Source organism: Podarcis filfolensis (genome assembly GCF_964270895.1).
Source record: "Podarcis filfolensis genome assembly, chromosome: 17".
Lineage (NCBI taxonomy): Eukaryota > Metazoa > Chordata > Lepidosauria > Squamata > Lacertidae > Podarcis > Podarcis filfolensis.
Genome location: NC_139621.1, coordinates 41,095,786 through 41,109,349, shown reverse-complemented (window position 1 = coordinate 41,109,349; position 13,564 = coordinate 41,095,786). Strand labels below are relative to the sequence as shown.

The 13,564-nt window shown below is 45.9% G+C and overlaps 1 protein-coding gene across 1 annotated transcript in view; it reads left to right on the top strand.

The window, feature by feature from the left end:
• The first annotated feature begins 286 nt into the window (after positions 1-286).
• PLA1A (phospholipase A1 member A) overlaps positions 287-13,564 on the top strand; it is a 115,565-nt gene continuing 102,287 nt past the window's right edge. Inside the window, exons 1-2 of the mRNA XM_083593639.1 lie at positions 287-493; positions 601-757. The gene's annotated coding sequence lies outside the window, so the exon portion shown is untranslated. The remainder of the gene's footprint in view (positions 494-600; positions 758-13,564) is intronic.

Below are 13,564 nucleotides of genomic sequence, written 5' to 3'. Positions count from 1 at the left end.
TCTAGCTGTACAAAGATTTAAAAAAAAAAAATCCCCGGCAGGTGGTAAGTGAGAAATAGGCCTCACACCCTGTATTGGAGAAACTTGTAGGCAGATCTGTGCCAGTTGTGTGTGCTAGTGAGTGCCACACTTCGGAGGACAACAGGGGCTGCTTTAATCCCAGATGTCGTCAGCCACGGGCAACTTCAAGATGCTGCCATGATGGAAATTCTTTCTCGCCCCACCTTCCCAGTCAGTTCAGTTCTTGGCTTGACTTCCAGTCAGGCACCGCAAAGCAGGAGATAGTTACCGTATTTTTCGCCCTATAGGACGCACCGTCCCATAAGGCGCACCTAGTTTTTTGGGGGGGAAATAAAGGGGGGGAAATTTATTTCCCCCCCAGGTGCGGGGCTGGGGCGGGGGAAGCCCGAGCTTCCCCCGAACCCAGCCCCAGAGCAGGCAACTCTCCGCAAGCCGTGGGAACCCGGCGCCGGACTCCCGCGCCTTGCGGAGAGCTGCGCGAAGCCTGGGCGCGCTGAGCTCAGTGCGCCCAGGCTTCATCATGCAGGCAACTCTCTGCAAGCCACAGGAGCCTGGCACGGGCTCCCACGGCTTGCGGAGAGCTGCGCGAAGCCTGGAGAGCGAGAGGGGTCGTGCGCACCGACCCCTCTCGCTCTCCAGGCTTCAACGAAAGCCTGCATTCGCCCCATAGGACGCACACACATTTCCCCTTCATTTTTGGAGGGGAAAAGGTGCGTCCTATAGGGCGAAAAATACGGTATTCCAGAAATGCGTTGTGTGTATGCTGGGAGCAGGGCTGAAAGTTGCTGGTGCTTATGTTTAAAAACACATTTGTTAAAAAACCAGAAGCTTTCTTATTGGGTATTGTGGGTAGAGAGATACCGAGACAAGATAAAAAAAATGTTCTTATATACAGGAACTGTGGCAAGAATTTTGTTAGCCCAAAGATGGAAACAAGAGGAGTTACCAACAAAAGAAGAGTGGCAGATGAAGTTGATGGACTTTACAGAACTGGCAAAACTATCGGGAAGAATCCCGAACCAGCGAGGCCAAGCATTCCAAAAGGACTGGAACAAATTCATATTATATTTGAAAGACAACTGTAAGCAATTAACATCATTAGCAGGGTTATCTGAAGATTTGTAAGATGAAATTGCTACCTATTCAGGTTGAGTAATATAATATTTTAGGGAATGATACAACAAGGATAGGAAATGAAGTGAAATGTAAAGATGTAAAGTTTAATTTTGTAACCCATCAGTTGGGAGGGAGGGAAGTTGTTAGGCTCAGTTGAGACAAAGAGATAAAATAAGAGGGTACGATGTTACGTAATGTGATTATATGTAAAACCAATAAGAATCATTTATTTTAAAAAATGAAAGTTGTCGGCGCTTCTCTTGCAGTACTCATACGCAACCAGAGAGTTATAAATGCAGACCCTGGTGGGTTCAAAGAGGGCTTTCCGTAGTGAACAGACTCTGTCAGTTCCCTTAGTAGCATTACAAACACAGAACGAGCCATAAACAAATCTTCACTTGCAACAGAGGAAGAAGCTGCATTGAATTCCACAGAGTTACTGTGATCGGAGGAACCAAACATCTCCTTCCCTGCCCCTAAATCTCTCCTCTTGACTAGGAGACTCTTTGGGATCAAAAGTCCTCTGTCCCTAAAGGAGGGGATGTTCCTGCCTATACACCACACTTAGTGCTTGCTTACTTTATACGTCTGGTTACAGATAGGTAGCCGTGTTGGTCTGCCATAGTCAAAACAAAAAAAATTTTTCCCTTCCAGCAGCAACTTAAAGACCAACTAAGTTAGTTCTTGGTATGAGCTTTCGTGTGCATGCACACTTCTTCAGATACACTGAAACAGAAGTTACCCTGAAACTTCTGTTTCAGGGTATCTGAAGAAGTGTGCATGCACACGAAAGCTCATACCAAGAACTAACTTAGTTGGTCTTTAAGGTGCTACTGGAAGGGAAAATTTTTTTTTGTTTTTATACGTCTGGTAAGTGGAGCGGAAAAACATGCCCAGGTGATCTGCCCTTACTGACATTTTTACTCCCAAGTGGAAAATAGCAAATATGATTTCTGCGAGGGAAATGAGCCTCCTTCCTTTTAAACACTTTTGCTTGCACTGTGTTCATCATGAAAGGCAGCATCACACATGAGCCAGTGGCTTAAGAAACAAGGGTTTTGTGCTTGAATCAGGGAGACCTGAGTCCAGGGACCTCCTCCCCCCCCCCCCAAGTGGGGATAACTGTGACTTACCTCACAGAATTACTTGGCGCATTTTGAAAACATAACTGTACCACAACATTTCTGCAGCAATTTGTGATTTTTAAAAACAAAATCCTCATGAAATCTCACCATCATTTTGGTGTAGATTTCTCCTAGTAAACGCATTTTTATGCCGTTTTGACTAATGTGCACATATGGGCAAGCAATTTCTCTCAATATAATGCATTAGTTTTTACTAATGTGTTCGTTTTTATGCTCACTTTCTCCTAACAGATGCATTTTTGTAAATGATGGTTGGTTGGAGAACCACACTGCTAAATTCGCAAAAGTGCAAATTTCAAAGTATGGCTGTGTTGTGGTTCACATATTGTTTCAGAACATGCAAAACTGATAGATTTGCCTCCGAATGCAAAGTGAATTGAATTTTTCTCCCCCACCCTAGTTGTCAAAGGTGACTGAGTAAGGCTAGCTGCTGCAGTGTTTTCTCAAGTGCATACTCAAGTCTTCAAGGCCCCTGTTGCCAAGAGAGCGAAGTTATTCGGCCATTTTACTTGCGTCCCCTCAATGAACTCCTTGTTCTAAGTGCTTTCTTGTCTAACCCGGAAGTAGTAGCTCGGGTTAAGAACTTTGCCTCAGGATGAGAACAGAAATCGTGTGGTGGCAGCAGCGGGAGGCCCCATTAGCTAAAGTGGTACCTCAGGTTAAGAACGGTTTCAGGTTAAGAACGGACCTCCGGAACGAATTAATTTCTTAACCCGAAGTACCACTGTAATGATGGACACAGAAGTGGCCCCCTCCCACTGTTCAGGCAGCATAGGACTTTTGCAGAGTGTGAATGCACCTCTTCCACCCAGCTCCAATCTGTACATCTCTTCACTGTACACCTGCTGAAGTGGTTTTGAGACCCTGGGCACCAAAGGAATACTCGGCTGCCCACATGAGGTTGTACTTAGCAGCAGCCATATTGCAGCCCTCCAGGTGTAGAGATGGGTGGGAGGGTGACAGAGAGGCAGCAGTAGCAGCAGCAGCAACCTGCTTCCACCACAAGATGAGTTTGCATATTGAAAAGACTCACAGTATTGGCAAATGGCCTGGAAAGTTAAATTATGGGCATGAACTGGATTGACCAGTTTGGTGAGAACTGCTTGTAACAAAGACCTCAGCAGCTTCCCCCCATCTGAATGGTTGTTGTCGTTTTTTTACAGAGAGCGGCAAACCAGGCGTCCTGGTGGGTCAGGAAATGTGCCATGGCAGCCTGCAGTAGCTGCCCCAATGGCTCGGAGGACACTTGATAAAGGTTTTGCAATCGAAATTACCCCCAGACTGACTATGGAGTCCCTCACCAAGAGTGTACAGAAATCTCACATGGGAAAAGAGTGAGCCTTTGTTTCAACGCAGGCCTACCAAATGCCATCCGCTCTGAGAACATCCCATGTTTGGCAAACTCCCACGCTCCACTCTTCCCCCAGGGCCTTCCAGGCTATTGTTTTTAGCACACACAAAGAAGTGCAGCCTTTAGAGATGAAAGCACTCCCCTCATTCCCAATGACTGATTAAAGTTGTTGTTTTCCGCCTTCAAGCAACGGAGCTGTTGGTTTTTGTTTTGTCTTGTTTTGCAGATGAGAGGGAGGAGGTGTCTTTGCTGCAGAAAGTGGAATCACAGTTCATCAGCGCTTGTGCCTGGCTGGCAAAATGCAGGTGACTTGGTCGTACCCTGTCCGTAGCCAGGGCTTCTGTTGCCACCAGGAATGCTCTGCCTGGACTGGGCCACGGCTCCCTGAAGATAATGACTTGTAAATTAAATCATTGCGTGGGGGCTGAGGAGGAAATGGTCAGGCATTTCCTGCAGCATTTGTTCAGGTTTCTAGGTAAAGGTAAAGGGACCCCTGACCATTAGGTCCAGTCGTGGCCGACTCTGGGGTTGCGGCGCTCATCTCGCTTTATTGGCTGAGGGAGCCAGCGTACAGCTTCCGGGTCATGTGGCCAGCATGACTAAGCTGCTTTTGGCGAGTCAGAGCAGCGCACGGAAACGCCGTTTACCTTCCCGCCAGAGCGGTACCTATTTATCTACTTACACTTTGACGTGCTTTCGAACTGCTAGGTTGGCAGGAGCAGGGACCGAGCAACGGGAGCTCACCCCGTCATTGCGGGGATTCGAACCGCTGACCTTCTGGTTGGCAAGTCCTAGGCTCTGTGGTTTAACCCACAGCGCCACCCGCGTCAGGTTTCTAGAACTGCACATAAAACTAAATTGTGCTTTAACACTATGTGGCTGACCTGCTGTGTGCCTGAACAAAGTGTTCCCTGCGTACTCTTCCCTGTCCTTCTCCTCTCCTTCTGCTGTTTTGAGGGAAGGTTTAAAAAGGTAAAGGACCCCTGGATGGTTAAGTCCAGTCAAACTTGACTATGGGGTGCGGTGCTCATCTTGCTTCAGGCTGAGGGAGCCGGCGTTTGTCCGCAGACGGCTTTCCGTCCAGCATGACTAAACTGCTTCTGGCGCATGGAACACCTTGCTGAGTGCCAGAGTGCATGGAAACGTGATTTACCTTCCTGCCACAGTGGTACCTATTTATCTACTCATGTTGGTATGCTTTTGAAGTGCTAGGTAGGCAGGAGCTGGGACAGAGCAATGGGAGCAGATACAAATTGCTGACCTTCTGATTGGCAAGCGCAAGAGGCTCAGTGGTTTAGACCACAGTGCCACCCCACACACACACACACCTTTGCCCAAAAGACCGCTGGCTTGGCTCACCACAAACTCTGGTAACAAGCCAAGTTCCAGGGTGGGTCCACGACATTTTGCTGCTTGAGGCAAAACAGAAAATGGCGCCCCGCCTCCTTCTCCACTTCTGTCTCTGTTGTTTCCTCCACTTCCTCTGCCCAAGGCAACGGGAGGCAGCCCTGGGAAGTCCTGATGCCCTGAAGGAGGCCAGAGAGGAGCAGGCGGGGGCAGCGGGGCAGAGGCAATGTTGGCAGGCGACAAGCCCAGAAGGTGGTGAGGGGCACGCACCTCGGGGTGTGGATCTGCCATGCTTCCCAGCTGTACCCAGCCTGCCGCCTGAGGCAACTGCCTCACCATGCCTCATGGGTGGGCCGGCCCTGTCAGCTTCGCCCCATGGCTTGTGCAGCAGGCTTGTTCAACTAACCAGGGTTTGCCGTAAGACGGGATTCATGGTTTGTACGACTAGCATTCTTTGAAGGTTAATCTGATCTCAGCAGGAGACCTCCGCTGGGCGTGTGATTACCTTCAGAGAGCTATGATACCCAGAGGGATCGTAAACCTGATCACTGTAGCTTTGTGGGGGGAATAGGGGCCTCTCAAGAGCTCTCAGTGCCCTCAGCAAACTACAGCCTTACTGGATTATTATTTAAAGTGGTATGGTACTGCTCAAAATACGGTATATAATGAAAATGGGGCCGTCCACCCCAAAGATGTGCAACGAAACAAATACTGCCCCCCCTGGCATTCTGAGGAGGCTGCCTTTTTGCTTTTAGGCCTGGGGAAGTATGTTCCCACTGAAGATGCCATTTAAACTTGGTTTAAAGTTGTAGTTCATTGTCTTGCTTAATCTTTGTGTTTCCAGCAAAGAAATAAACTATAATATAAAATCCAAATCAATTATATTTCCCATCCTTTGCCAACTAAATACCGAACTCCAAAGAAGGAAGTTTTACAATGGATTCTCTCCACATTCGGGTCTGTTTGGCAGTTCTGCAAAACTGCTGGGCTGCCGTCAGCTGGAAGCAGAATTAAATCAGGTTCCACACGACAGTCAATGTTGCAATCTTTCCCCATAATAATCCTTCAATGCATATCCCTATGGTAAAGCCAAAGGGGGCAATTGCTGTAGAATTTCAGCCCCATGCCAAGAGCCTATGTCTGTTTACTGATGTCTGGGCTGAATGATGGGGGTGGAGACGCTCTTTCAGGTATACCGGGCCGGGACCATTTAGGACTTTAAAGGTCAGTACCTTTAAAGGTCAGAATTGTGCCTGGAAACTTACTGGGACCCAGCGAAGATTCTTTAGGACCAGTGTTATATGGTCCCGGTGGCCACTCCCAGTCATCAGTCTCGCTGCCGCATTCTGGATTAGTTGTCGTTTCCGTTTCATGCCAGCACAGCTATGCTACAGGATGGATGAATAAAGCTGGAGTGACCAGTTCTCTAACTAGTCTAGTTCAGAACCATGAGGACCTGGTTGAGGAGGGTCAAAGACTCACCAAAGGACATTGGGACTGAATGCCTGCTTTGTTGTTGCTGTTGTTGTTTAGTTGTTTAGTCGTGTCCCACTCTTTGTGACCCCCTGGACCTGAGCACGCCAGGCACTAATTATTCTAATTATTTGCCAGTTGCAGTGAAACCCTCGCAGGGGTTATGTCTTGGCACAAGCTCAACCACAGCCAATTTTCATGTCTGCCCTGAGTGTCAGTGTCAAGAGGTATAAATATGGGAGAGGAAGCATTCACGGCATGGTATGTTGTTGTTGTATTTAGTCGTTTAGTCGTGTCCGCCTCTTCGTGACCCCATGAACCAGAGCACGCCAGGCACTCCTGTCTTCCACTGCCTCCCGCAGTTTGGTCAATCTCATGCTGTAGCTTCGAGAACACTGTCCCACCGTCTCGTCCTCCGTCGTCCCCTTCTCCTTGTGCCCTCCATCTTTCCCAACATCAGGGTCTTTTCCAGGGAGTCTTCTCTTCTCATGAGGTGGCCAAAGTATTGGAGCCTCAGCTTCAGGATCTGTCCTTCCAGTGAGCACTCAGGGCTGATTTCCTTCAGAATGGAGAGGTTGGATCTTCTTGCAGTCCATGGGACTCTCAAGAGTCTCCTCCAGCACCAGAATTCAAAAGCATCCATTCTTCGGCGATCAGCCTTCTTTATGGTTTAAAGCAGAGGGCTCCCACGAAATGGGAGACGGTGTAATGATTGATGAGAGTTTTTCACATACCCCAATTTCATTTTTTGTGGCCTTTTAAAAACCACACTCAAAAGAGGGCTAGCCTGAAAGAAGATCGAGACCATGCTTGGACCTCCATGTGGATTGACACAGCTGAACTTGCAAGAAGCCACACTCTAACCGTCTTCCAATATTGGCCATCTTCTAATTGCATCATATTAAGAACAAACAGTTCCACATTTGCACAGAAACACTTCCCAGTGATGTGGTTATTTTTTAAAATAATGACTGCTGCTCCTTTTCTTAGCATTTTTCTCTGAGCCTAATCAAGTATATTCTTGCTGACAAATCTAGCAGGACAAATAGCAATTAAATAAACTGCAAGCCTCAGAAGATGGAGAGAAGGCAGAGAACCAGCTCTCAAGCTGGCTGTGACTGACATGCCCAAGGTGGCGGCTCCGTGGCACTGGAACATGAAGGCTGCACAACCACGGCTGCCAGCTTTGATCTGGCAACGGCTCCTGTGTCTTTCACAGGCAAAATTCAGAAAAGAAGAAATTCAGCAGAACAAACGAAGCTTTTCCTGAAATGCAGGTGCAATGATAGGGGACAATTTCCCCGGCTGAATTTCTATTTGCCAACAGCTGTTAAAAGCACAGTTGTAAAATTTAATGGTGCCAGTTACCTTTCCTAACAATTTAGCATGCCAGACCTTATCTTTGGCACGATTGCAGCTCTTTGAGCTGGAGCTAGCTTGGAAGGAGAGACTGAGACACTCAGATGCACATTAGTACAATATCTTATTTTAAAAAGAGCAGAAGGATCCCGTTCTGTCTGGCTCATTTTGATCTCCACACCTCCCCACTTTCTGCTATTACCACAACTCCATATTTTCCAGAGTTGAGTCACAACACTGAAAAGACGTTCTGTTCCTATACCCTCAGAAGCCTGGCTTAGTCACAATTATGGAAGGGTGTAGTGACTACAGTACTAGGGGAAGAAGAAGAAAATGAGGTACCAGGTCCTTGACTCCCTAACGTTTGATAGATAAAAGAGGAATACTCTACCATAGTTGTAGCACCCATATTCTTACTCAAAAAACCACTGCTTCAGCACTTCTCTCTCCCCCAAACTGTGGAAGCCTCATCTCCAAGTTCCATATATTGTACTAATGTTCTCTGCCGTGGTCTGTTCCTGGGTTGGTTTCCTTGCAAGGCAGGGAGACTAGTGGCATCTTAAGAAAGATGTTAAAATCATTCAATGGATCCCCTTGATGCAGATGACCTCACACATTTTATCCATAGGATACAGCCTGGGCAACTGGGCAATCCAGTTTTTTATATTGTATTTTTGTGTTGTGAACTGCCCTGAGATCTACGGATGAAGGGCAGTACACAAATTTAAGAAATAAAATAAAGCCGTCGTTACAATAGTGTGCCTCTCAGGAGATGAGCCCACTGTTCCTGTTCAAATTTAATCTACACCACTCGTCTCCTCAAAAGAAAATCCCGTCAGGGTAGGGACCTGCCCATCTTGCCGTGAAGAGCAGAGCTACACTAGGTATAGGAAAGGCTACCCGCGGATTAGGCATTCCTTGGTCTACTGTGTTTTGGAATTTGCTTTGAAGTTTTTATTCAGAAAGTGAAAGAAACTCCTGGCTTCAGAACAAACTTGTTCTATTTGCTTGGCACTTCTCTTGCTACTGAATCACTTGCTGAAAACGACCAGCATCTGGCCACTAATTAAAAATAAATAAATAAATAAATAAAATCAAGACTGTGCATGTCATTGCTCCTGAAGAGGAGGTCTGGATGACCCTTTCATGATCAGGGCCAGATTTAGGCTGGATGAGGCCCTAAGCTCCTGAAGGTAATGGGGCCCTTTCTATGTCCAGCTGTCCTTTGTCAACAACAAATTGTTGCTGAATATATGCTATATGGTAATTTATGGACCTAATAGGTACCGGTATCTAAAGCCATTTGCACATGTTGCCCTGCAACCAGTCCATGCAGAATGTAGGCACCCTATATATAGAAATGAGCAAACCAGGGATATTTTAGGGAGCAGGCTAGCAGGCGGGCCCATTACTTACATCACAGGAGCCAACACAACACAACACAACACAACACAACACAACAAAACAAAACACAAAACAAAACAAAAACACTGTTGCTGTATTTAGATTTTATTTTATTTTTATATTATATTTTGGAAATGTACGTCCAATTTTTTCCCCTTTAATTGTTTTTTGGGGGCCCCAAGAGAGTGGAGCCCGAAGCTATAGCTTGTTTAGCTTATACGCAAATCCAGCGCTGTTCATGATGTTGGGAAGTGCAGAATTCATCATCAGTGTAACGACACCTAAACAGCCTGGCCAGCCCACCTCAGCGTGTGACGTGGCAACTGAGTGGGATAAAGCTGAATTGCCAAGAGTCCCTTTTAATAAAATCTGCTGCAGTAAAAACAAAACTGCCAGCTTGCTACATAATATACGGTTGTAAGGGCAACGAGGTCTTCATTAGCTAAATCAGCCATTCTTTTTCTGCTGCAAAGGGAAACACTTAGCAGATTGCGCATGATCATTTGACTAGGGATAATGGCAAAACAAAATAGGTTGTGAGATGGCCAGCTCATGAACGATCCATTTCATCTTTATTTTCACTCCGAACCCCTGAATGCCTTGCTTTCAGAGAGTTAAATGGTAAGAATCATCAATCGTTCAGGGATCGCAATCTCTCTTCTTCTGCAAGGCTTGGTGTTCTGAAAGTATCTATTTATTGGGATAAGGCAGTGGTAGCCAACCTTTTTGGACTAGTGGGCACCTTCTGAATTTTGGGAGAGTGCTGTGGTGCCAGGCACAAAATGGCTGCCATAGAGGAGGCACAACACAGGATGACTTCAGTCAGGTGTAGCATTACACAAAATGGCTGTCATGTGAAAAGCGATATAACACAAAGATGGAGAAACAACTGTCCATGACAACCTTATGCTCACAACTGGAAGTCAGGTATGTCCTGCTAGTCCTGATTATAGAGAGAGATGCTGCTACTGTTGCTGTCTAATAATAGGGAACATTCCTCAGTACCAAGAGAGAGAAAATATGGACTGTATTTTGATCTGCTACTCCTATTTTATCCCAACTGTGCAGATTTTGAAACAATTGTAGTCAATCTAACTATGCCCTCTGTCAACACAGTGCGTCTTGTGGATAACCCTCTTCTGCCTTCCTGTTGTTCAATATTATCCCAACCGTTTTATTCGAAACAAGCAGAAATCAAGGTGGTTATGAATGCCAGGCTGCTCTGAAAAAACTAAGACAAGGGTTATCTCTTGGGACTCTCTCACAACCATGCAAAGCATGTGGAGGAAAACACTGTTCTGCACCACCCAAATCTCTGAGTGGCACAAGATTCCGGAGGTTCCAGGTGTTTATCCAGGGTTCGTGTTAACTTTTGGAAATGAGGCACAGCAGAAACTGTGGTGTCCTTAAGATATATGGGTTTATTTACACATATATGCAGCCTGAGTCTTCGATGGATGGATTCACAGCGTCAACACCCCAAAAGAGTCTTGCTTCTCCCACAGCCTTGAATTCAAGCAGAGATCCAGCACGGCTCTCTCTCTCTCTTTCCTTGCTGCTTTCCCTCTAGTTCACATCACAGCCCCAAAACACTAATACAAACCCTGGTTTTGTCCTTCTAACTATGGCCCACCCATTTGCCATGTAGCATAGACCCCCTTTTCTTTGTTCTCTTAATGGCTCATCACCCAGGCAATCACCTCAATCTGACCTGGCTTTATATTTTAACATTTGCTGGATCCAGGGATTAGAGGGGTCTGGCACCCATACATGATTAGATTTTAACATTAAGACCCCCAAACTCATAACAATACAAAGCAAGCTGGAAAATATGCCCTGCTGTCACAAAGATGGAGAGGGAGAAGGATGCGAAGAAGAAGAAGAAGAAGAAGAAGAAGAAGAAGAAGAAGAAGAAGAAGAAGAAGAAGAAAGATGCAATTAGGGGTCAGCCTAAACAAAAACTTCAAAAGGAATGGGGAAAATATAGAGATTATCTTAAAAAGCAGTGACCTCAAATTAATACCTGGACTTGTTTTGATTAACATTTGCAAAACAAATTAAGGTGTAAAAGTCTAAAATAGAAAGAAAAGTAGGGAAAAACAAAATGAGAAGGAAACAGTTTATTAAATATGAAAGTAGACCTACGTTGAGGATGAAGGAAGTCAATTGGAAGAAAACAAGAAGTGAAATATGGTTATATGTTTATTATTTGTTTAGTATTTGTATCTATATTCGTAATTGTATTTGTATTTTCTTTTTAAGTTTATTCTTTTAGTGTCATGTGTGTTGTTCTTACAGTGGCCAAGCAGATGAAATAACAGAATCATAGAATTCTAGTGTCGGAAAGGACCCCCTGGGTCACCTAGTCCAACCCCCTGCAATGTAGGAATCTCAGCTAAAGCATCCATGGAGCCAGTGGTGTGGTGTAGTGGTTAGAGCGGTGGACTCGTAATCTGGTGAACCGGGTTCACGTCTCTGCTCCTCCATATGCAGCTGCTGGGTGACCTTGGGCCAGTCCCACTTCTCTGAAGTCTCTCAGCCCCACTCACCTCACAGAGTGTTTGTTGTGGGGGAGGAAGGGAAAGGAGAATGTGAGCCGCTTTGAGACTCCTTTGGGTAGCAATGAAGTGGGATATCAAATCCAAACTCTTCTTCTTTTTCTTCATCCATGACAGATGCCTGAGGGAACCCTTAAGCAGGATTTGAGCACAAGAGAAATCTCCCATCCTGTGGCTTCCAGAGATGCACATCCATTTCCATGCTCCTTTTAGAATGGGAGATTAAAAACAAACAAACAATTTGTAATTTGGTTTGTAATTAAATCAAAGAAGCTGCCAGCAGCAAGGTATGTCAGTTAAGAGAAAGAAATCTGATTCCGTGTTATCTGGGGAGCCTTAACCTTGTCTGCTTTGGGTCACTTGGCAAATGAACTTCTAAACTGCAAAAGCTTAAAAACCGGATTGGAACTGCCTGGATCCGCTTGAAAGCAGAAGCGGCACGAACAAGCGGAAGCCTCTCCAGGATTGCCTGGCAACAGGGAGGTTGGGAACATGCGCTTCAGATTGGTGTCCCAGCCCTTTCTGAACAGGAGGCCGTAAATATGACAAGAGGAGAGAGAACTTCTCTCTGCCTGAGGCAAAAGCTCATCTGCAGGTAAAGTTCAGATTTCACACAGCGGGAAAGAGAAGAGAGCGGCAGCAAGAGAAGCAGCAAAACAGGTTCAGAAATGCCAATGCCCCTGGTTTCTCTAGCACAGGGATTCCCAAACGGTGGTCCATGGACCATCAGTGGTCCGTGTGAGCATCGCTCAGGTGGTCCGCAGCGTGTCTGTAGATTTGTGGTTGAAGATGGGAGACGGCACATCCACAGCACTGAATTTTCATATTGATTTTTAAGTGTCTTTTATCATTTCTTGTACAGTATCCTATTGCATTACAGTTTGAATCCTGTGGAATTACGACTGGTACAGCAAACAGGAAAATCATTAAGTGGTCTGCTGAGTTGCTTCTAATTAGAGACGTTTAAGCCCCATTTCCTGACTATAATTTTTTAAGCATGGCGGATGCAGAGTCTGTTGTCACCAACATCTCCCTAAATCTCTGCCTTTCTAAGGGCCAGAGAGGAGCCCGTCTGCAGGAACTAGCAAGCCGGTTTGTTGGCAGGAACGACCTGCTGTGAGCTGATTAAAATGAGAGGGGAAATGACGGCAGTGAGAGAAGCAGCCCAGGGGGGCAGCTCAGACAACCGTGTGCAACCACTGATACCCCAAAAGTTGTCTAAAGGGCAGTGCCGGATTTATGTATAAGCTAAACAAGCTGTAACTTAGGGCCCCACTCTCTTGGGGGGCCCCAAAAAAATTAAAGGAAAAGAAACTGGATGTACATTTCCAAAATATAAAATAAAAAACAAATAAAATAGAAAACATTTCAGGCCTCATCAAACCTAAATCCGGCCCTGGTAAGGGGACAGACTTTGCTGCCCCTTGTTTGATGCACCCCACGCCCAGTGGTAGTGAGACAGCCACTACTAACAAGCCCATCCAGGGCTTTTTTTCTGGGGGGACGCAGGGGTACACACACCCCTAAACATTTTGTGAATCTAAGTTTGGCCTCATTGAGGGGCAGTATTTCAATATGAGTAGGAAAATGAGAGTACCCCTAAACATTCTTTTTAGGGAGAAAAAACTACTGAGCCCAGCCATTTTCACTACTAAAATATTGTGGCAGTTGGTATTTTGGTATCTGGTCTTTCCCAGCCTCAGGAGCAGATTAAGCAAATGTGAGGCTTCTGCAATTATCCCTGCTTTCAAGATCACCAAAACATACCCATCAAATCAGTGAATAAAACA